Raw genomic sequence first — 23,401 nt, forward strand, 5'->3', positions numbered from 1 at the left:
GTGCTCCCAAACATATTTTGAGACATCATAACCGAGATCCCCTTGGTACTCAGTTTCTGATTATCGACAAATTTGTTCCCAATTGAAGAGGTGAGTCCCATTTACGTGAAGTCTCCAGATTGGAGACTTTTTGGATACACAAGTTGCGGTCTTACTCGCCTCATGGTATGAATGTCGAGCGGGACATCAACTCGTTTATCAATCAGGCTTGATTCATTCTTTTTCCCTTTTTTACTGTTCTGTTTGTTCGTCTGGGATAGCGATTCATGCTTTAGCCGGGGCTGGCCCTTCAGAGAGAGCCACTGATCCGATCATCCAAGCCTTTACGATTCGGTGTCGCTGACATCCGGGTCCATCTGCTCTGGTAAGAGTACCTTATCTTATTTCACTTTCTGGATTCACCATTGTTGATGCTCCACACTGTCTTTTGCACATTAGAAGATTGACACTTCATTTTTTGTGTCCATTCTTTGTGGACTTCCACTTATTTTTTCCATTTTATTTGGGATTTTTGTTCTGATACTCACAGTCACAAAACTGTCCATTTTTTCATTTCATCATGTTGGACTTGTTATATTTATATTTATTCACTTTTTTGCACTGATCATCAGTGCACATATTTTGTTAGCGCTACATTTCCCATACTCCTTGATGAAACTGGATTTTTGGGATGTTCTGCAGATTTCATACATAGTGACCACTTCAGCTCCGGAAGGTTTTTCCCCCCTTCCTGACCAGGCCATTTTTTGCGATACGTCACCACATTGCTTTAGCTGGGAATTGTGCGGTCGTGCAACGCTGTACCCAAATAAAATTGATGTCCTTTTTTCCCACAAACAGAGCTTTCTTTTGGTGGTATTTGATCACCACTGCGCTTTTTATTTTTTGCGTTATAAACAAAAAAAGAGCATCAATTTTGAAAGAAAAAACAATATTTTTTACTTTCTGCTATAATACATATCCCCAAAAAAATAGCAGATCGCTGCCATTACCAGTAAAAAAGAAAAAAAATTAAATAAAAGTCCCTAAATCTATCCCGTAGTTTGTAGACGCTATAACTTTGTGCAAAAGTTATAGCGTCTACAAACTACGGGATAGATTTATTTTTTAACTGGTAATGACAACGATCTGCGATTTTGTAGCGGGACTGCAAAATCTGACACTGAATGACACTTTTTGGGGACCAGTGACACCAATACAGTTACCAGTGCTATAAAAATGCTGTATAAATGGCAGTGGCAAGGAAGGGGTTAACACCAGGGGAGATCAAAGGGTTAAATGTTCCCTAGGGAGGTGCTTCCTAACTCTGTGGGGCAGTTGCACACTGAAGGAAAAGAGAGATCCGTGATTCAGCTTAGCTGAATCACAAGATCTTTCTTTCCCTTCCTGACAGATCCGCTGTTTGCCTTGTTTACACAGGCAGATGGCTGATCCGTCTCTCCTGTGAACAATCGGCAGGGTCACGGTGGCCGTCGTGGAACTTGACTTGCTGCACAGTCCTGACCTCAACCTGATAGAACACCTTTTGGCTGAATTAGAGCAGAGACTGCGAGCCAGGCCTTCTCATCCAACATCAGTGCCTAGCCTCACAAATGCACTTCTGGAAAAATGGTCAAACATTCCCATAGACAAACTAAACCTTATGGACAGCCTTCCTAGCCTTCCAGAAGCTGTTTTAGCTGCAAAGGGTGGGTCAAATCAATTTTTAACCCTATGAACTAAGAATGGGCTGCTACTTTTGACTACATAGTGTGTCTGCCAAGATTTTAAATGGTACTAGAACCTCCTACACATAAATACTAAATTTAGACATAGTTTTAGGACCTGGGAGATGAGACAATTTCTCTACATGAAGCGGCATGTTTGGGATTCAAACTCAGATGCTCAGGGATACTAAGCAGAAGTTCTAACATCTAACATCTAAGCCACAGAGCTGCCACATGTGAGAACCCCCTACACATAAATATACATAAATACTGCATTTCTTTGGACATACAGGTAATGGAATTACACTACTCAAGAGTTACTGTATTCTTCTTGATTTATTCTGTGATATTTGCTGGTTCTTTGTGGGTCAGTGTAGAATATTGATATTACCCTCAAATTTTTGGGAATTACATTTTGATTTCTGATGTTGGTACACATATCACATTTTTTGGTCTCAAATTATGATTATTAGGAAATAATAAAAAGCACAAAAAATTGTGACTCATTTTAAAGTTGCATCAGCAATGGTATTGTTTGTGCATTGTAAAGATGCCTGTGTGAGTTTGAGTAAAGATTGTTGTGTGATGGAGAGTAACAAGTGAAAGTGACAGAGAAAAATATATTTTACCAAAAAATCAAAACGTTCCACATTCTAGCATTCTTAAAAACAAAATAGATTAAGTAGAAGCAACAATGTTGCAAAGGAAAATTTATTTCAGAGAAAGATACATTTCATCTCAACATTAAAAGGACTTATTTGTGAAAGTTACAATTGTTCCGTTAGACTCAATGGCTAAAACTTGCACTGGACTATATTAGCGCCGATTTTCACTTCCAAAAAATGCTCTTTAACACAGCGCTCATTTTGGTATTTACTATAGCGCTATATTTATCTCTTCTCAGACTTTTAAAGATATTTCAGTGTAGAAATCACTTTTTCACACAGTTTAAAAACAGATTATCTTTAAATAATATACCGCATATTTCAGTACCATTTAGGCATCATGTACTAAACAATATTTCCATGTGCAATTCTCCAGGTTTTAGCAGAGTAATGGGCCGTACACATGATAGGATTTTCAAATGTTGGATGTGAGCTAGTTGTTGGAAAGTCTGACCGTGTGGGGGCTCCATAGAACATTTGTTGGCGGAATTTCCTTCAACAAATGTTTGAGAGCAGGTTCTCAAATTTTCCGAAATTCTGAGCAAGTATACACAATTCTGATGCACAAAAGTCCACACATGCTCAAAATCAAGCAGAAAAGCCGCACTGGCTCGTCGTACATGTTGTATGTCACCGTGTTCTTGACGTTCGGAATTTCCGACAACATTTGTGTGACCGTGTGTATGCAAGACAAGTTTGAGCCAACATCCTTCGGAAAAAAATCCACGGTTTTGTTGTCGGAAAATCCTATCGTGTGTACATAGCATAAGGGTATGGGCACTATTTGGTTTCAGGGAACTATAGTAAATTTGATATTGGGAGCATTTTTTTTACCAGCGCTATAGTGAATAGTGAATACCGTTTAGCACTAATTAGTGCTAATTCACGCTAATTTGCTGTAATTAGCGCTAATTAGTGCCACAGTGTTACAGTAAATGACCCCTACAGTCTTTGTTTCCAGAACCATGTTTTCACTTACAATTCGACTGGAATTTGATGTAAAATTTAATTTGAATTTCTAATAGAATTTCGGAAATTCTAAATTTTTTTGTTAGTCTGAGCATTCAGTAAACTTTGTTTTTACTGTAATTCGGGTATTCGGAAATATCCGAATCTCCAAATACTGAAAAATTTGTCAGAATATTTATTCTCAGTAAATCAACCTGTAAATATGTACTATTCAGGATGTGGGCATATAGGGCTGAGAACCTCTGTCTAATTAAAAATAAAAAAAAATCAAAGAAAACTACACAAATAAAAATATTTGGGATTATACATACCCCTTTAGGAACAGATGTAATCCATTTTTAAACATACAGTAGCCTCAAGCACAGTACAAGAATAAAAACCCAATCATGGCACAATACTAAACTCCCTGCATCCAAACCCCCCCCTCCCCCCCAAAAAAATAATAATAAATAAAACAAAGAAAATGTTTGGGCTATACATACTCTTTAAGTATAAATGTCTTAAAAATTAAAGTAAAAATCATCCTGTTTATAACATACTGTATGTATTACATCAAGCAGGATTTCTGACTCCATGACAGATAGGTTTTTTAATTTTTTTTGCTCTTTAAAAGAACAAGTTACATGGCGTTTGGTACTGAATATTCCACATTCCAGATGTCTTCTCTTCTATATGGAAGAAAATCACAAAAGTAAAAAATTAAATTTCGTAGGTTGCAAACATTATAAAAGAATTACTCTGGCCACTCACCAACTTTTTTCTTTTATATTTTTATGTTATATGACTTTTTTTTTTTTATATATGTCATATGATCTAATTATACTGTTTACCAACAATCAAAAAAGTAACTGTCCTATCTACATTAACATTATAATACCTGAAATGTTTCCATCTGTCTGGGAGGTATCACCTAAAAAAGGTCTATTTCTTTAATGTCGCTCTACAATAAGAAACAAAACATATATGGAAAAAAAAAACACTTACATATAGTAGAAGACAAATCAGAAAAAAGTAGAAAGGATGAAGTTACTATGAACTAACTACAGGAAATGTATTGCCCCTTTCAGATGGAGAAGAATCAGTCAAGCAGATCAGCCTGCTCAGTGGGGGAATCCTTTCACTGATCCCCGATGAGAAGGAGGATGACAGATCCATGTCCGCTCCACTATGCAGAGCAGACACGGACACAGCCCGCTGTTCTCTATGAGGCAGATGGAAACAGGACTGCCCGTCTGTTTCCATCCGACTGTAATCCGATCCGATCTGCCGAATGGATGGGCAACGTATCCCCATTCTTCTATTTTTACCGGATTGGATCAAATGCTGCCGGGTGTCCACTAACATCCACCACTTCCATAGAGAACAATGGGTGGTCTGATCAGGTCCATCTGAAAAACATACCGGCGGGTTCGATCGGGTTCGCCCGAAAAAAGTACAGGCGGACCGGGCCGGTCCACTGGTGTCAGAAAGGTCCTTAGAGTTAACAAAAACAAAGAAACATAAAACACACAAAAAATCTAATACAAAACAAGTATAAATAAATAATAATTAAAAAAAAAAAAGCTGGCAGACTCGATGAGCCACTTGGTCTTTTTTTCTGCCATCCCTTTTCTACGTTTCTATGTATCTGTGAGTTAAAAAGGAGTAAAATATAGCTGGAACTGACATTGTACAAGTCAGTGGACAAGTCTTTGATTTGCAAATAAGCACTAACTAGACTACATTATAACAAACCTATTCAATCGCAGTTTGCAGGATCTACTTGTACGGGAACTGCTGTCAGCACTCCCAACACACAGAGGGGGAGCCGGCCGTCAAACTGACAGCTATGCCCTGCAGACTGCACTGGGAGTGGGTGTGGTGCCCACATCAGAGCCCTAGGGGGCGCCTCTTGTGACTCTTTGTAATGCCAATCTTAGTGCTGAGCTTCCTGCATAGGAAATGCGAACATTTAACCAGTGGGGAAGTTATGAATTCTCCCAATTTAAAAACAGCAAATAATTACCGAATTTGGGTACTTACTCTTTAGCAGTTTTGTTCTGGAACACAGCGATTCCCTTTTATACGATGTTTTGTTATCTTACATCTACAGCCTTCTTCACACACCGAAATACACACCTTACCGCGGGGCTGACAATAAGCTGAACAGCTGGAGCACTTTGACTTCTCAGCTCCAAAGGGGCAAATTTCACCTGAATCGAAAATGTATTATTCATATTAAAAAAGAACAGAAAGATAATTGAAGTTCTCAAGTCATGTACATATTTAAAGAAAATAATTACTTTTCCTTTTTCTTTGTTTCTTCCCCCTATCCTTCCTTCCTTTCCTACCACCCTTCTTTCGCCCATCCTTTTTAACATTCCTTACCCTCTTTTCTTCCTTCCGTACCCAATTCTTTTTCCTTCCTTCCTTCCTTCCTTTCTTCATTCCTTCTCTTTATTCTTCCTTCCTTCCTATTTTCAATGGGAAAAATGAATTTATGGTGTACATGTGTCTTTCTTTAAATTCCTTTTATAACCATCCTTCCTGCCTTCCTTCCTTCCTTCCTTTCTTCCTTCCTTCCTCCCCTATCCTTCCTCCCGCCCTTCTTTACCCCATCCTTTATAACTTTCCTTACATTCCTTCCTTCCTTCCTATTCCCCTCTCCTTCTTTTCCTTTTTTTTTATCCTTTTTTCAATGGGAAGAAGGAAGTTAGAATGTTCATGTGTCTTTCTATAAACAGTGAATTCTTCTATTTAAATATATATTTCTTTATAAACAATTTCTTCCTTTATTCCTTCCCTTTATTCTTCCTTCCTTCCTTTCTTCCACCCCTATCCTTCCTTCAACCCTTCTTTCATCCATCCTTTTTAGCTTTCCTTATCCTCCTTTCCTCCTTTCTTTCCTCTACTGCTTCCTTCCTACCATTCTTCACTTCTACCCTTTATTCTTCCTCCCTTCCTTTCTTCCTTCCTTCATATTCTTCTCTCCCTTATTTCCTTCCTTCCTTCCTTCCTTCCTTCCTTCCTTCCTTCCTTCCTTCCTTCCTTCCTTCCTTCCATGGGAAAAATGAATTTATGGTGTATATGTGTCTTTCTATAAAGACTGAATGCATCTATTTAAAAATATATATTTCTTTATAAACCATAAACCTGCCCCTCCTTTCTTCCTTCCCTTTATTCTTCCTTCCTTCCTTCCTTCCTCCACCCCCTATCCTTCCTCCCACCCTTCTTTCACCCATCCTTTTTAACTTTCCTTACCCTCCTTTCCTTCTTCCTCTCCCCTTCTTCTTCCTTTCTACCTTTCTTCACTCTTTCCCTTTATTCTTCCTTCCTTCCTATTCTCCTATCCCTCTTTTCCTATCTTCTTTCCTTTCTTACTTCTTTCAATGGGAAAAGGGAATTTAGGGCCTTCATGTGTCTTTCTATAAACACTAAACGCATCTATTTAAAAATATATCTTTCATAATAAACCATAACAAATCAATACAAGTGATATCCTTCCTTCCTTCAACCTCCTATCCTTCCTCCCTTTCTTCCCACCCCTCGTTCAAGGGAAAAAGGAATTTAGGTGTACATGTATTTTTCTATAAACGTTGAATGCATCTATTTAAAAATCTATATTTCTTTATAAACCATAAAAAATAAATATAAGTGATATCTTTCCTTCCTCCCACCCTACTTTCACCCATCGTTTTTAACTTTCCTTACCCTTCTTTCTTCCTTCCTCTTCCCTTCTTCTTCCTTCCTTCCTTTCTTTTCTCCTCTCCCTTTTTTCCTTCCTTTCACTTCTTTCAATGGGAAAAAGGAATTTAGGGTCTACATGTGTCTTTCTAGAAACATTGAATGCATCTATTTAAACATATATATTTTGTTATAAACCATAAAGAATAAGTACAAGTGATAGCCATCCTTCCTTCCTTCCTTCCTTCCTTCCTTCCTTCCTTCCTTCCTTCCTTCCTTCCTTCCTTCCTTCCTTCCTTCCTTCCTTCCTTCCTTCCTTCCTCCCTTTCCTCCCATCCTTCTTTCACCTATCCTTTTTAAATTTCCTTACCCCCCTTTCTTCCTTCCTCCCCTTCTTCCTTCCTTCCTTTTCTCCTCTCCCTCTTTTCCTGTCTTTTTTCCTTCCTTACTTCTTTCAATAAGTCACACTGGTGCGATATGCAATCCGACTTTGAGAGCATGACGTGTATAAATCAATGGTTCCCTATGAGAGCCATCTTAACTGGTCTGACTTGTGTTGGTCCAACTTTGGAAAAGGTTCCTGCACTACTTTGTTACGACTTCTGTGCGATTTCAGCCCATAGAGTTGAATGGAAGTCGCATCCAAGTCAGATCCCCATCCTAATTGATGTGATTTGGAACCAACATTACAGGAGGTATAAACAGGCATTCCCTGAAGCTGCGTCAAAAGTCACGCTGCATACGCGCCAAAGTCGTGCCGGAGTCGCTTCAAAGTCATGCCGCCGAAGTCGTGCCAAAGTCGCGTCGAAGTGGAGCTGAAGTCACGTCAAAATCATGCTGAAGTTGCATCCAAGTCTTGCCGAACTCGCATATAAGTCATGCCAAAGTCACATCAAAGTGGTGCCGAAGTCACGTCGAAGTCGCAGCGAAGTCGTACCTAAGTCGTGACAAAGCATCTCTAAAGTCATGATGAAGTCGTGCTGAAGTTGCGTAGAAGTCGTGCCGAAGTCATGTCACAGTCACAGCAAAGTCATGCTTAAGCCCCCTTTCACACTTATACGACTTTTCCCACAATTTTGGACTGCAAAATCACATGGCAAGTCATTTTCCATGATTTTGAATGACTACCATTCATATTAGCACGACTTTAAGTTGTGCCAACTTCAAAGTAGTTCCTGCACTACTTTTTTTCTGAAGTCGGATCAAAGTCGAATTCCGTATTAACTGATCCGACTTTGGCATGCGACTTGTGCATAAAGGGGAACTCCATGCCAATTTTTTTTTTTTTTAAGAAAAAACGCATGGTTTCCCCCTTCATGAGCATACCGGGCCCTTCGGTTTGGTATGGATTTTAAGGGGAAACCCATGCCGAAACTGCGGCGTGGGGTCCCCCCCAAAATCCATACCAGACCCTTATCCGAGCACCAGCCTGGCCGGTCAGGAAAGGGGGTGGGGATGAGCGAGCACCCCCCTCCTGAGCCGTACCAGGCCGCATGCCCTCAACATGGGGGGTGGGTGCTTTGGGGCAGAGGGGCGCCCTGCAGCCCCCCCACCTCAAAGCACCTTGCCCCATGTTGATGAGGACAAAGGCCCCTTCCTGACAACCCTGGCCATTGGTTGTCGGGGTCTGCAGGCGGGGGGCTTAATAAGGGGGCCCCCAGATCCAGGCCCCCCACCCTATGTGAATGAGTATGGGGTACATCGTGCCCCTACCTTTTCACCTGGGGGAAAACAGTGTCAATAAAAAAACACACTAGACAGGTTTTTAAAGTAAGGTCTTCTTCCAACTTCGGGGGTCTCTTCTGACTTCTCCACTCTCTTCTCCCAATCTCCGGTGTCTTCTCCCACTCTCCGATTCTTCTCCCGCTCTCCGGTGCCTTCTGCCAAGCTCCTCCGCTATCTTCTTCCAGCTCTTTTACTAGCGTTGGCCCGGTCTTCTCCGTCGTCTTCTTCCCTCTTCTCTTCTTCCGATGTTGACACGACGCTCTCTCCCGCTGTAATGCCGTGTGTGCGGTGCGCAACGATTTATATAGGCATGTGATGTCACCCGGTGACCCCACCCCCTTATGACATCGGAGTCCCATCATGCCCCGGGCTGTGACGTCATAAATCATGCCTATATAAATTGTTGCGCACTGCGCACATGGCATTACGGCGGGAAAGAGCATTGTGTCAACATCGGAACGGCGAAATCATGCTGAAGTTGCATCAAAGTCTTGCCGAAGTCGCATCAAAGTCGCGGCAAAGTCACATTGAAATCGCAGCGAAGTCATGACAAAGCATCGCTGATGTCATAGTGAAGTCATGCTGAAGTCGCGCCAAAGTCGTGCCGAAGTCATGTCAAAGTCACGCCGATTTTGTGCCAAAGTCATGCTGAAGTCATGCCGGAGTCGCGTCAAAGTCATGCCGAAGTCACGTTGAAGTCGAGCTGAAGTCACATCGAAGTCACGGCGAAATCGTGCTGAAGTTGCGTCAAAGTCTTGCCGAAGTCGCATCAAAGTCGTGCCAAAGTCACGTCAAAGTCGCGGCAAAGTCACGTTGAAGTCGCAGCGAAGTCATGACAAAGCATCGCTGAAGTCATGGTGAAGTCATGCTGAATTCATGTCGAAGTCATGCTGAAGTCACGAAAAAATCGTGCTGAAGTTGTGTCAAAGTCTTGCTGAAGTCGTATCGAAGTCATGCCAAAGTCACATCAAAGTTGCGTCAAAGTCCCGCCGAAGTCACGGTGAAGTCATGCTCAAGTAAGTCGCATCAAAGTTGTGCTGAAGTCACGGCGAAGTCATGCCGAAGTCGCGTCAAAGTGAAGTCGCGCTGAAGTCACGTCGAAGTTGCGTCAAAGTCACATCAAAGTCACGTCAAAGTCAGACCAAATTAGCCTGGCAAAGACGTTTCAGATCGTGGCAGTGTGAACTGAGCCTTAGGGCATACCTGATTTTTTCTAACACTGAATGCATCTTTTTAAAAATATTTATTTTGATATAAACATAAAAAATAAAACTGATATTTTTTTCCTTCCTTCTTTCCTTTGTTCCTTCCTTCATTCCTTCCATCCTTCTTTCCTACTTTCTCACCTTGCTTCCTACCTTCCAAAAGAACATGCAGGGAGTACATGCGTCATGAATGCACTCTGTACTCCTATACATAGATTTTAAAATGCTACAAAATATCATTTTATAGACCCTAAAAAATTAAAAAATGACCTCTCACGATAAAAAGCTCCCTATAAGGACGGCTCTGACACACTCCCCTCCCCCTACATGGCATACAACTGTCTCTCCTAATGATATGGATAGAACTCATACTGTGAAATGATTAAAGAAATAATTCCAACAAACCTGTAACTCTGTTTTTTCTATAATTAAAATATGGTTTGCTAATTATCATTGGAACAACTGTGGGAAAAAAAGGAATTTGTGTTAATGTAAGCAATGAGAAATGAAAACACCCTGCAGACATAACACATGGCAGGGAAGGTCCATCCAAAAGGACTTTCCACTTTATACATCGAAGAAAAAAGCAATTCATTTGTAATAAGCTTTAATAAGGACAGTAGCAGTGTATGTATAACCAAGACTTTTTTGTTGTTTTAGATAAAGTTGAGAAGGATTAGAACCCCTGTTGGCTTTTTATTATTATTTAGGGCTGCTTTGCCTTTGAAAATTTGGTGTCTCCAATGGGGAACACGTGTTTCCAATGACAACTGTCAATGATGGGAACTCCTCTTACTATTTAGAGATTTCCTCTAAATTCATGCTACTGTATGTCTCTGGGACAGGAAGTACATACACTGTAAAGAATGTTATTTATTAAAGCTTATGGCTGGGAACATGGTCCAAATACACGATCTGTTATCAGGGCAGACTGTAACTCCAGGAAGATGGACACAAGGGTGGATTAAGTAAAGACTCAGGTAAGTGATACCATAGACTGCATTAAGGTAAAAAAAAAACCTTTAGAGTTTAGAAATGACCGTGTGTACGCTCCATCAGACAATTGCTGTCGGATTTTCCACGGACAAATTTTGGATGGCAGGTTTTAATTTTTGGCGGACAAATGTCTGTTGTCGGATTTTCCGAGTGTATGTACACAAGTCCGTCAGACAAAAGTCCAAATTAGAAATACGCATGCTCGGAAGCAAGGACGAGCCAGAAGCGGTCAGTCTTGTAAACTCGCGTTCGTAATGGAGAATTAATATTCGTGACGCAGCAAATTATGAAATCTGGAAATGCAGCGCACAATTCTCTTGTTCTTTAATGGGATAATAATGAAGCTGCTTTGCTGGTGATACTGATGGAGTTATTGCAAATGAATTTTTAAAGGCTTTTTTTTTTCTAGTGATATCAAGAATAATATTATTATTCTTTGGTGCATTCTATGCATCCAAAAATATAGAAAATATAACAAATCAAATCATTATTTTTCAACCAAAAAATAAAATAAAAGCCTCATGCATTTTTTCTGCTTCTTAATATAGGGGGTCAACAATGCCAAGAGTTGGTGAAACAAAGCAGGGGTCCGTCATCCGGAGATAATTTCCGAAAAGATTATCCAGATTATTCTCCTGGAGCTCCCGCAGCAAAGGCATATGACATAATTGGTCACGATTATTAAAGCAACCAATTTTTGGTCCAAGAAATCCTCCGTCTCCCGTTCCTGCACTGAACTTGGGTCAAAGCAATAACTCCAAGGCCAATAATAAATAACACATTATCTCCTCCGATTCTGCAACATGGCTGGTTGACGAACGGCCATTCAGAAACAAATTGAAAAGTGCGAAATGAAAAGCGCAAAATGAAAAGCGCAAAATAAAAAGTGCGAAATGAAACGCGCGAATCAACGCTCACCAAACATCTACTAACACGAAAATATCAGAAGGAGCCCAATGGGTGGCACTAAAGAGCTGAAAAACAATGTAGTATGTCACTACGTTCATATTTGTTGGCCGACAATTCCTTGCCGTTTGTATGCAAGACAGGTTTGGGCCAACGCCCTTCAGACAAAAGTCCACGGTTTTGCTGGCCAACAATCCAATCGTGCGTACGAGGCTTAAGACTGGGATGCCATTAAAGTTCATGTGCGTGCAAAGGCAGGTGTCCCAATACTTTTGACAATGCAAGGTATATACATACTATATAATATATATATATATATATATATATATATATATATATATATATATATATATATATATCAAGTGTTTCTAAAGGTGTCTGTGTACATTTATATATATATATTTAAATTTACAGTATATAGATATGTATATATATATTACAGTGTGTGTATATAGAGAGGGAGAGGAAGAGGGAGAAAGAATTTTTTTACATATGCTTTAACAGTGAGAATTATATTATTTTTGTAATAAAATGATTTAAAAAAATCAATAAAGCAACTTATAATATTTTATTCTGGTTATTTGTTTAGTAAATACAGTACCTAATAGAAGCACAAGAAGAACCCTAAGAGCCGTCATGGTCACTGCTTTATTTCTAAAAAAATATATAACACATGAAAGGTTACTGATTACAAACATATAAAAATAAATAAATACATTATTTTTTTAAGGAAGCATAAAAAGCATACACCTACTCAGAACAAGAGAGTCTAGCAATACATGTATTATGCTATATGTTAGAGTATATTGGAAGCTCCCTAAATCTGACTTAAAACATTTTTTTTTGTCAAATGCGGAAATTTTACCTATTAAACTGCTTAGGTAGAATTTGTTTTTAAAAAAGTTTGGCTTTTTTGTTTTTACATAGTTACATAGTTAGCTTTAAAAAAGACACAAATCCATCTAGTTCAACCAAAAAAAATACAATCCCATATACATACACAATCCTTCACCCACAGTTGAACTTTTTCCTTAAAGGGGTTGTAAAGGTAAAAGTTTTTTCACCTTAATGCATTCTATGCATTAAGGTGAAAAAACTTCTGACAGAACCGCCGCCCCAAGCCCCCCCGTTTTACTTACCTGACGCCTCGAAAGTCAGCTTCGCGTTCCCGACATCTGTTCCTCCGCTCACCCTGGCCGCTGATTGGCTGCAGTGGATGGATTGAAAGCAGCGCAGCCATTGGCTCGCGCTGCTGTCAATCACATCCGATGACGCGGCGCGCCGGGGGGCGGGGCCGAGTGATACAGCGAGCGGCTATAGCCGCCGGCTGTATCACGGGAGCGCGCCCGCAAGCACTCACCACCGTGCGAGAGAGCTCGCATGAAGGTGGTAAATGCTTGCGGGGAGGAGCTGAGACAGCCGCCGAGGGACCCCAGAAGACGAGGTTCGGGGCCACTCTGTGCAGAACGAGCTGCACAGTGAAGGTAAGTATGACATGTTTGTTATTTTTAAAAAAAAAAAAAAACACCTTTACAACCCCTTTAAGTTATTTATTTATTGATGTATCTGTTTTTTTTGGAGAGTGTATTTAGGGAAATTATTTTGATACATTTTAGTATTCTTTAGCATTATCTTTGTTTGTACATTAGATTGTTGTAAATTGTGTAATTGTACTAATTTAGCTGCCTGTGTTTTTTTTTTCTGATTAAAACAAAAAAATAAAAACCTAGTGCTGCCAATGAAGGGCTGTTTTTTAATATTAAAGATACATAAATACTGTATCTTTATTTTGTCCAAGTGTTTAGCACTTTGTGTGTAGCAGCTTCATTCCCTTTTTTTTATTACCCTATTTGTTCATCACCATCAGCACAAGTTTATATATATAGATTATATATTTTTTCACTGTTTTTTATTATTTATTTATTTTGCAAAATAATAGGTCCAGAATAGTTGAAAGGAGCTTCTGTAAAAAAAGCACAAAAAAAAGCACTAAACCCCACCTTAATTTTACTAATAAATCTGCAAAATTCTGCAGAAGTCTTGTAATTATGAAGACATTTCTGGAGAGCGTTCTCAATCTAGCTCAACCCTAGTCCATCAGTTTTTGTCTCAGTAACAGAGATTGATCAGTCAATACAATTTTTCCCTGCAAAAACATTATTTGGCTGTTTCTTGTTCTGTTTGCATGTTTATCATTGAATTAAAACTGAAAATACCACATTTGGCCACTAGATAGAGCTAATAAGTCTCCTGTGATACTTAGTGCCCTCTAGTGGACAAATACAATATTTGCCTTTTTAAAACTATAGAAAAATATTATACCAGCACATGAAATAGCTTAATATTTTGTTTTGTTCTTTGTTTTTTGCTTGTTTTTTCCTTTTCTGGCTCCATTCACACAGAACAAATACAATAGATTATTACAATTCTATATTTTTGTTTTGAAATTCAACTTTTTTCTCCCTCCAATATACCCTTTTTACTCCTGTTCTAGGGTAGTTCCGTTGTATGTGTCTGGGTGTCACTGTTTTCTTCCTATAGAGCAATGTCTCCTGGTCGCACAACCTCCTCTATGTACTTAACTGTAGGAACTGTGGTGTCACATCCAGTTGTGACCTACCCAGAGCTATTGATTGGCTGTTGTAGTGTGCGCAACTCCGACCGCCCCAAGCTCATCTAAAAAAAAAAAAAACAGTTCCCCCTGTGGATGTGATGTAGGAATTTAGTGTTGATCCTCCTCCCTGATGGCAGGGAACAGCATGGTTTCAACGCTAATCAGAAACATGGATCTCTGGTTTCCTTTAGTCAAAGCACTCCCCCTACAGTTAGAAAGCACACATAGGAAATACATTTAACCCTTTGATCGCCCCCTGATGTTAACCCCTTCCCTGCCAGTGTCATTTATACAGTGACAGTGCATTTTTTTTTAGCACTAATCGCTGTATTGGTGTCACTGGTCCCCAAAAAGTGTCACTTATAAGGCGTACACACGGTCGGACTTTGTTCGGACATTCCGACAACAAAATCCTAGGATTTTTTCCGACGGATGTTGGCTCAAACTTGTTTTGCCTACATACGGTCGCACAAAGTTGTCGGAATTTCCGATCGACAACCACGCGGTCACGTACACCACGTACGACGAGACTAGAAAAGGCCGGTTCAGAACCAAGCGCGGCACCCTTTGGGCTCCTTTTGCTAATCTCGTGTTAGTAAAAGTTTGGTGAGAGACGATTCGCGCTTTTTCAGACTCGTGGCTTTCAGATCGTTTTCTGCCGTTCAGTTTGTGCTTGTGGGTTTGTATCTGCTCTTCAGTGCGTGCAGTCAGTTCGTATCGGAGTTTTCTGTGTGATCTTGCCTGCTCGTTGCTGTTTTTCAGGTCGCTCTTCACAGGCCTTGCTGTTCTTCAGTGCGTTCTGTTACTTCGTTCTGAGCAGCCGACCGTTTTCTAGCCATGTTTCGTATGTGTACTCCTCGTAGAGTTCGTACTGTGTGGGGGCTTGGTGTTGGGGTCCTGACCTTGACACAAGTCCAGTCCATGAACAGGGTGGGGAGGAGTTCATGGACCAAGAATTGGTTGCTTCAGCATGACCACTTCTGTCATATGCCTTTGCTCCGTGAGATCCGTGAGAATAATCCTGATGATTTCAGGAACTTTCTCAGGATGACGGACCCCGTGTTTCACCGTTTGTTGGCTTCGCTGACCCCCTATATCAGCAGGCAGGATACCTGCATGAAGCAAGCCATCACTCCGGAGCAGAGGTTGGTCGCTACCTTGCGGTATTTGGCCACAGGGAGAAGCCTGCAGGACCTCAAGTTCTCGACAGGCATCTCCCCCCAGGCTCTGGGGATCATTATCCCAGAGACCTGTTCTGCCATCATCCAGGTCCTGCAGAAGGAGTATATGAAGGTAAGATTTTTTTCCTTTTATATCACATTTTATTGTATTGAATGTTTGCTAATATATTGTATTTCTTTCCTCATTCCCTAATTACCATGATTGTAATATGCTGTGAATGTCCCCTTTGTCCTCATGCATGCTGGATTTTTATGTAATTATTATTTTATGTCCTTCATACATATTTGCCCTTCAATAACCTCTCCAGCATGGTGTCTCCTGCCCCTATATTCACCTCATGTAGTCACTTAACAATGTATTTTATCAGCTCTATAGTAGTGCTTTACCCCAAACACCCCCTAAAATGTTTGGAAATGTTATTTTTTATTTAAATTCAGGCAGAGTGCCAGAGGCTTTTTTTTGTGGTGTCCCCAAATTTTTTGTAACCCTCCCTCCCCCCAACTGCTAAGTCAGCTGATCCCAATTCTCTATCCTCAATCATCTATCTGCTGACTTTGCCAAACCCATACACACTATACCCATCTCTTTAGTGCTCAGATTTATGGATGAATTACCCAAAGCATGTAGTGCAAGGGCCTGTGTATTTATATCTTTGTATTATGGCACTTCTTACCTGTCCAGTGGTCTGCCAATAGTGTAACTAAGGAGGGTCTGTTCCAAGTAATACCCTGTATTTAGGCATTCATCTCTCAATGAAGTGAAGAGGGTTACCTGTCCAAGAGTTCCCCCCCCTATAATGTTAGAAATGGCCCATGAGGGGGGGAGGGGGAATATGATAGGTGTACCTTATACTTTGTTGTTGTTAAATTCCCCTTAATAAATGCTATCTGGAGGTTGCCCCATAATGTTTGTGTATAATCTGCTTGCCATGTTTCTGTGAAAAAATAGTAATGTTTATTGTTTTTTCCTCAACAGTTTCCTTCAACGCCACAGGAATGGCAGACTGTGGCCTCCCACTTTGCCCAGCGGTGGGACTTTCCTAACTGCGGAGGGGCAATTGATGGGAAACACGTCCACATCGTCCCACCACCCAACTCGGGGTCGTACTATTATAATTACAAGGGGTTCCTGTATGTGGACGTGGGGAAGAATGGCCAGATGTCCGATGGGGGAGTCATCGCCCAGACGGAGTTCTACAGGCGTCTCCAGAATGGCAGCTTGGACTTGCCACCTCCAGAGGACAATGTTGAAGGTCTCCCATTTGTGTTCGTTGCTGATGAAGCATTTGCGCTGGGGGACCACCTGATGCGGCCATTCCCGATGAGGACCCTCACCCCGGAACAGAGGGTTTTTAATTACCGGCTGGCCAGAGCCTGAAGAGTGGTGGAGAACACATTTGGAATCCTGGCCAGCCGGTTCCGATTATTTCTGACACCCATCCATATGGCGGAGTATAAACTGAACCATATAATACTTGCCTGCTGTGTTCTCCATAATTTTTTAAGAAAACATTCAGCCAACTATGCTGGCTCAGTTGGGCCTGAGGCCGGAATCCCAAATCCATCAACACTGACGGCGCTTGAAAGTGGCCGTCCTGGCTTGCCCTCCCTGAGTGCCCGTGATGTCCGGTTACGATACCTGGAGTTCTTTGCGGGTAGGGGGGCTATCAATATGCCAGACAATCTGTGAAACCTTTTTCAAATAAAAAACAACCAAAAGAAATTCTTTGTGGACATTTACTGCTTGTGTTTGTTTTAGCTGACCCTGACAGAAATGTGTTGAGTGCAGAAAATGTCGTGATTGGGTAACCTTATAAAAAACAGTGTTGGCTGGTACTTCCTAAATGCAAAAACACATTTCACTACAAGTGCACTTGCAACTGCACTGAACCTGCACTTGTAGTGCAAAGTGTATTTGCCCTTAGGAAATAACCCCCATTTTTGCATAAAACAGCAATTACATCACCCCAAAAGTGTTGTAGTGTTGAGACAATAATCCACACATTCTTGAGTAAGCCACTGTTTTATACCTGCACAATCACAGGTGCATTTACGAAAGGTTTTTAAAACAAACCAACATGTTTGTTGTATAACAATTTTTGCAGTAGCATTATCAAAAATCGAAATATCCATTTCAGATAAAACAGGCCTGTGTAAAACCAACAAGAAAGCCAAAAAACTTGAACTTACAAAGTTCACATATGGGAAAACCTGAAGGCTATATCAGACATCAGTATTTAGGAACTGGGTTTGATATAGCGTTCAGATGGGTGGAAATCACCCCTGGAAAAGCCAAATTTGGAAGATGCACACCAATTTACGAATGTCAACATGTGCTATCTGCCATCAGGGGGGATCAAGGGACGTGTTTTGGGGGAGCAAGCCCTTCCTCAACGCGACTTTATAATTGAGGAAGGGGTTGCACCCCCAAAACGCGTCCATTGATCTCCCGTGATAGCAGATAGCACATGTTGGCACACTGTGTGCATCCTCTAAATTTGGCTTTTCTAAACATTGAAAAAAATTTAAGAAGATTGGACCACAATAAAACAGGTGATTTTGTGGGGTTTAAATTCACCCCAAAACATCAATGATGTTATTATTTTTTTTAATAACATCACTGATTTGTTGCTGTATGTTGTGCAATTCGAGATTACACCCCATGATCTCCCCGATCAGTATCTGATGTGAAACGTTCTCCATCCCTCACATCACGATCACCTAAAAAGAGATAAAGAACAAAAAAAAAGGTCTCAAAAATCTGCCACCATCCATCTCTTTTACCTGAGCCTGTGGTCGCAGACACTCACCTGTTGTGGTGCCAATCTCCACCACATCTTCTTCTTCCTCCTGCTCTTCTTCTTGTGTTGGTGGTATTTCACCTTCTTCCATAGGTGGGGGGTCTGTGTTCTCCTGGGATGAGGGGTGTCCTCTGAGTCTTTTCTCCCCTATGTAAAACAAAAATGGTATACTTAGCACACAGATATTTGATGGCAGAACTAGAAATAGGAAACATTGCTTGGAAGTGGGGTACAATTGTCTATTTTAGCAGAGTTCCAAGATGTATTTTTTTTATTGGCCTTTGTCAAGCTGCAATACTTTACCTGTTTAGTACAAGCTTCACAGATGGAGACCCCCCTATAGTATACACTGGAGTACCTGTGTGGCCCCCCTAATAAAAATGGTGTTCTGGGGTCCCACACTAGTGCTCCAGTGTCCAGATGTGAAAACAGCTGCTCAGTGTCCTCTCCTTACACACAATCTAGTTGGCATTTCATTCTAGTAACAAACCCATCTACACAAACAAATATTTGGCATCCAAGTAGGCCCCAAAAAATGTGTGAAAATGCATATGGCCTAAACAATGGTGTTCTAGAGGCCGAAAGAAAAATGTTTGATACGAACGAATAATGGGCCCATGAACATTAAAGTTGCCCTTTTAAATGTTACAATTAATAAAAGCATATGGAGCAGAACGAACGGAATAAAGAGAGAAAGAATAGGAACACAGCACAACTACTTACTTTTTTGCAGCACTCTCCGGATCTTTCGGTACTGCTCTGGCTCTCTCAACTTCAGGTCCGACCACCGCTTCCTGAGCTGATCTTCGTACCCCGAAATTCCTGTGAAGGCTTTTGATCACTTTAGCAATGATTTTTGCCTTTCGGATGTTGGGGTGGGGGTAAGGCCCATATTTTCCGTCATAGTCGGACTTCCTCATGATGTCGACCATCTCCAACATCTCCCCAAAGGACATATTTGTGGCCTTAAAACGTCTCCTTCTGGATCGGGACGTGCCTGGATCCGGGCTTTCCTCCTCCTCCTCCTCGTTGCTAGAATTAGCATGCACCTGCTGTAACTCCGCCATGTGCTCTTCACCCACTGCGCCGAACGAAAAGGGGTGGGGAATAGGCTAGAAAGAACGTCAGGGGCGGGCGGAGTTACACGCATGCGCAGTGTGTATAAAGCGTAACACGCGTGCGTATTACGTACGATCTGTGAGCGGAGGAAGGAGCATTGGACGCGCCGATCGTAAGAACGAAGGTAAGAGACAAACTTGTGCCGATACTGCTTCTAGATTGAGGCCTATATTGTAACAAGATTAGGAGAGTTTTGTCTGACATTAGGCTTTGTCTTGTGTTGTGTCTTGCAGTGAACATGGATATCTTAATGAAAGACAATGACTTCATGTCAGTATTCGTAGAGATGCTAAGTGAGCTGCCATGTCTGTGGGAGATTAACCACCCCCATTTCAAGAACCAAGCAAAGAGGAAGGCAGCACTGGAGCAATTGTGTGAAATTGTGAAGCAGGTGATCCCCACGGCAGACATCACCTATTTAAAGATCTTCATTGGTGGCCTGAGGGGCACATATCTGAGAGAGCGCAAGAAAGTCCTGGATTCACAGAGATCCAGAGCAGCAGATGACATCTATGTCCCCAGGATGTTGTACTACAACAGGCTGCACTTTCTGGCAGGCCAGACTGAACCCAGGCCATCCCTCTCCAGTCTTCCTTCCACGCTTCCTTCCCCCCCGGCTGAGGCTTCTGACGCCCAACCTGGGCGTTCCAGGCGATATGTGGAGGAGCCCAGCTTGAGCCAGGTATAGCATTACTCTAAATATTTCTGCTTGTCCAATCAATGATGTTAACTAGATGTTAGTTGGGAGTACTAATTTAGGATTGTGATTGATGATGCAAAACATTACAACCATGTCCCTTTATCATACACAGGGAAGTCTCAGCCAGGAGGTGGCCAGGCCGAGCCGGCTGGCTGATCTGCAGGTCCCTCCACCCCCCCTGAAAAGAGAAAGTGGCAGTAGGAGGAGTACCCTAGAGGAGGCTGCTATAGCATTCTTTTGGAGGGCTACAGAGGTCCTTGGAGCACCCCACACCATGGAGGAGAACATTGCTGCCTTCATAGCCTATAAAATGCAGAGGATGGAGGAGGGCCAAAAAGTCTTGTGTGAGGCCCTCATATCGGAGGCTCTGGAGAAAGGTATGAGGGGCCAAATTACACCTCAGACACACCTTCGCGTTGGTCCTCCTCCTCCTCCTGCAGGTCCTCCTCCTCCTCCTCCCTCTCCTCCAGGTCCTCCCAGTCCTCCTCCAGGTCCCCCCAGTCCTCCTCCAGGTCCCCCCAGTCCTCCTCCAGGTCCCCCCAGTCCTCCTCTTCCTCCAGGTCCTACTCCTCCTCCTGCCACATCTCCAACTGCACAGCCACAGCCCGGAAGGAAGCGTGGAAGGAAGACCAGACAGTGATTGCCCTGGGTTCAGTCTGGTCGGCCAAAAGATGCAGCCTCTTGTGGTACCACAGCCTGGGGACACAGATGTCATCTGCTTCTATCCGGATCTCTGCGAATCCCGGACCAGTCTGCCCTCCCTTAGATATGGACTCCTCAGGCCACCAATTTTGATGTTGAAGAATTGTTGTCTGCCGTGGGGGTCCCAGGCTTCGCTAATTTCTCCTGTTGATCCAGTGTTGCCTTCCTCTTTGTTTGGTTCTGATCCCTTAATAAAGGATTTTTGTTTTGAATTATACTCTCCTATGTGTTTTACTTCAAAAATGACAGTTTGTTTGTGAGGATTCAGGTACATTTCAAATATACAATGTGAAATGAACAAGGGACACCAACACCAAACAATCTCCTGGAGATTAAATAATAAAACATATCAATGGTGTTGGGGTAACTTGACACACAAAACACACCCAAAAATATTCTGGAGTAAAAATAAAAATAACATTGAACAAAGATCAGCCTTGGAAAAAATCCAAACATTAAAGAAAAAAAAAGGCTTAAAATCCAAAAAATAAAAAAATATAAAACTGTCAGATGTGACAACTAATAACAATATATTCAGGGAATCCCACTAAAAAAACACAAATAAAAGTTTGTGAGAAGTGTGTGTGAATATGAGCAGCAAAACGACTTAATTCTTGTCACATTATAAAGAAGAAGAGAGTGCGCTGTATTAAACCATTTTTAACATTGCAGCGTGACGAAAGTGCTGTATCCATTGCGAACGCTAAGTTTACCAGAACGACCTGTCCCGTCTCGGAATTTCTTCTGAGCATGCGTGGCACTTTGTGCGTCGGAACAGGCCACACACGGTCGGAATTGACGCGATCGGATTTTGTTGTCGGAAAATTTTATCTCCTGCTGTCCAACTTTGTGTGTCGGAAAATCCGATGGAAAATGTCCGATGGCGCCCACACACGGTCGGAATTTCCGACAACACGCTCCGATCGGACATTGTCCATCGGAAAATCCGACCGTGTGTACGAGGCATTAGTGTCCAATTTGTCTGCCGCAATGTCGCAGTCCCACTAAAAATTGCTGATCGCTAGTAAAAAGATATTGAAAAAAAATTTAAAAATCCCGAAATCTATCCCATTGTTTGTAGACGTGATAACTTTTGCGCAAACCAATCAATATATGCTTATCAGGATTTTTTTTAACCAAAAATATGTAGAAGAATACATATTGGCCTAAAGTGATGAAGAAATTTGATTATTTAAATGTTTTTATTTTTTTAAAGACATTTTTTATTCGGATTTACACAGTAAATCATTGTTCAGAAGAAATAGCATAACAGGCTAACCTGTATCCAAACCAAATAGAATAAAGAACAGACTTAAGGGGTGGGGGTAACTCCATCAAATATCGCTGTGCGTTGGTGCTGAATATAACTCTATACACCTTATAAGGGCTCATAACTAGTAAATACAGTACTGAGGCTTCACGAAAAGAGGAAAGAAGGATGGCAAGCCCATAAGAAGGTGGGTGTAGACATCTTTCCGCAAGGGTGAGGGGGTTCACTGCCCAGGTTGGGTTTAAATTCAGGTAGCTTCAGTTTGCCCAAGGAATTGGTAAGATTTGCCTTGGCATACCAGGTGGTGTATTGAAAGGTGGCCATGAGTTGTTGGATTTCCGTCGGTGAGAAAGAGTATTCTATAAAGACTTTCCAGCGGGTGAAGGAGCGCTTGGTGGTCCCAAGGTTCTGTAGCATAGCATACAGCTTTTCGAGGTACAGGAGTGCTTTCAGATCTTTCTTTACCGTGGAGAGCGATGGACTGTGCCTAGAGGTCCAGGACCGTAGGAGGACCTTCCTGGCTGTTAAAAGTCAGAGATGTATCCATGGGGTCAGGAATATTGGTTTCCCATTGTTCCGGGTGTTGTAAACGGTAGGAGAAGCTGAACAGACAAATCAGTGGATCTTTAGGCAGTCTTGTGGATGTGATGCCGTAGACGTATTGGATTATTTGGTCCCAATAATCCTGAATTTGTGTACAGGACCAAAAACGGTGTAGAAGTGTCGGCCTGCTAGCGTTGCACCAAGGACAGACTGCTAGAAGGGGATTGGCACAATCCATCAGGGCTGGTATAAATGCCCTATGCACAATTTTGAATTGGGTCTCCCTCCATTCTCATTGACTATGATCTTGAGTATTGTCCTTCCAGGATTTGTGTAGTGTCTTCCAGTTCCAGAAGATCTTTGGACCAGGCTTTCCCGAGTGAGTGCCCTATGGATGACACAGTGTGTTGCAGGATTTGCGAGTATAGTATTGAGATGGAGTAAGCTTTTTGTTGCACTGCCCTGTCGACCCCTGGGTGTACTAGCTTAGTATGCACTCGGCCCAGTTGAGATTTAACCACTTCAGCCCCCGAAGGATTTACCCCCTTCCTGACCAGAGCACTTTTTACAATTTGGCACTGCGTCAATTTAACTGCTAATTGCGCGGTCATGCAATGCTGTACCCAAACGAAATTT

At 41.7% G+C, this 23,401-nt stretch overlaps 1 long non-coding RNA gene across 1 annotated transcript in view; it reads right to left on the reverse strand.

Moving 5' to 3' along the window:
- Positions 1–3,811: 3,811 nt before the first annotated feature.
- The window catches only part of LOC141109790 (uncharacterized), a 29,967-nt gene continuing 10,377 nt past the window's right edge, over positions 3,812–23,401 (reverse strand). The window contains exons 2-5 of the long non-coding RNA XR_012236192.1: positions 12,437–12,489; positions 10,339–10,395; positions 5,363–5,532; positions 3,812–4,008 (exon numbers count right to left, since the gene is read on the reverse strand). This is a non-coding gene — a long non-coding RNA (uncharacterized lncRNA). The remainder of the gene's footprint in view (positions 4,009–5,362; positions 5,533–10,338; positions 10,396–12,436; positions 12,490–23,401) is intronic.

This window comes from Aquarana catesbeiana, linkage group LG10 (assembly GCF_042186555.1).
Source record: "Aquarana catesbeiana isolate 2022-GZ linkage group LG10, ASM4218655v1, whole genome shotgun sequence".
NCBI lineage: Eukaryota > Metazoa > Chordata > Amphibia > Anura > Ranidae > Aquarana > Aquarana catesbeiana.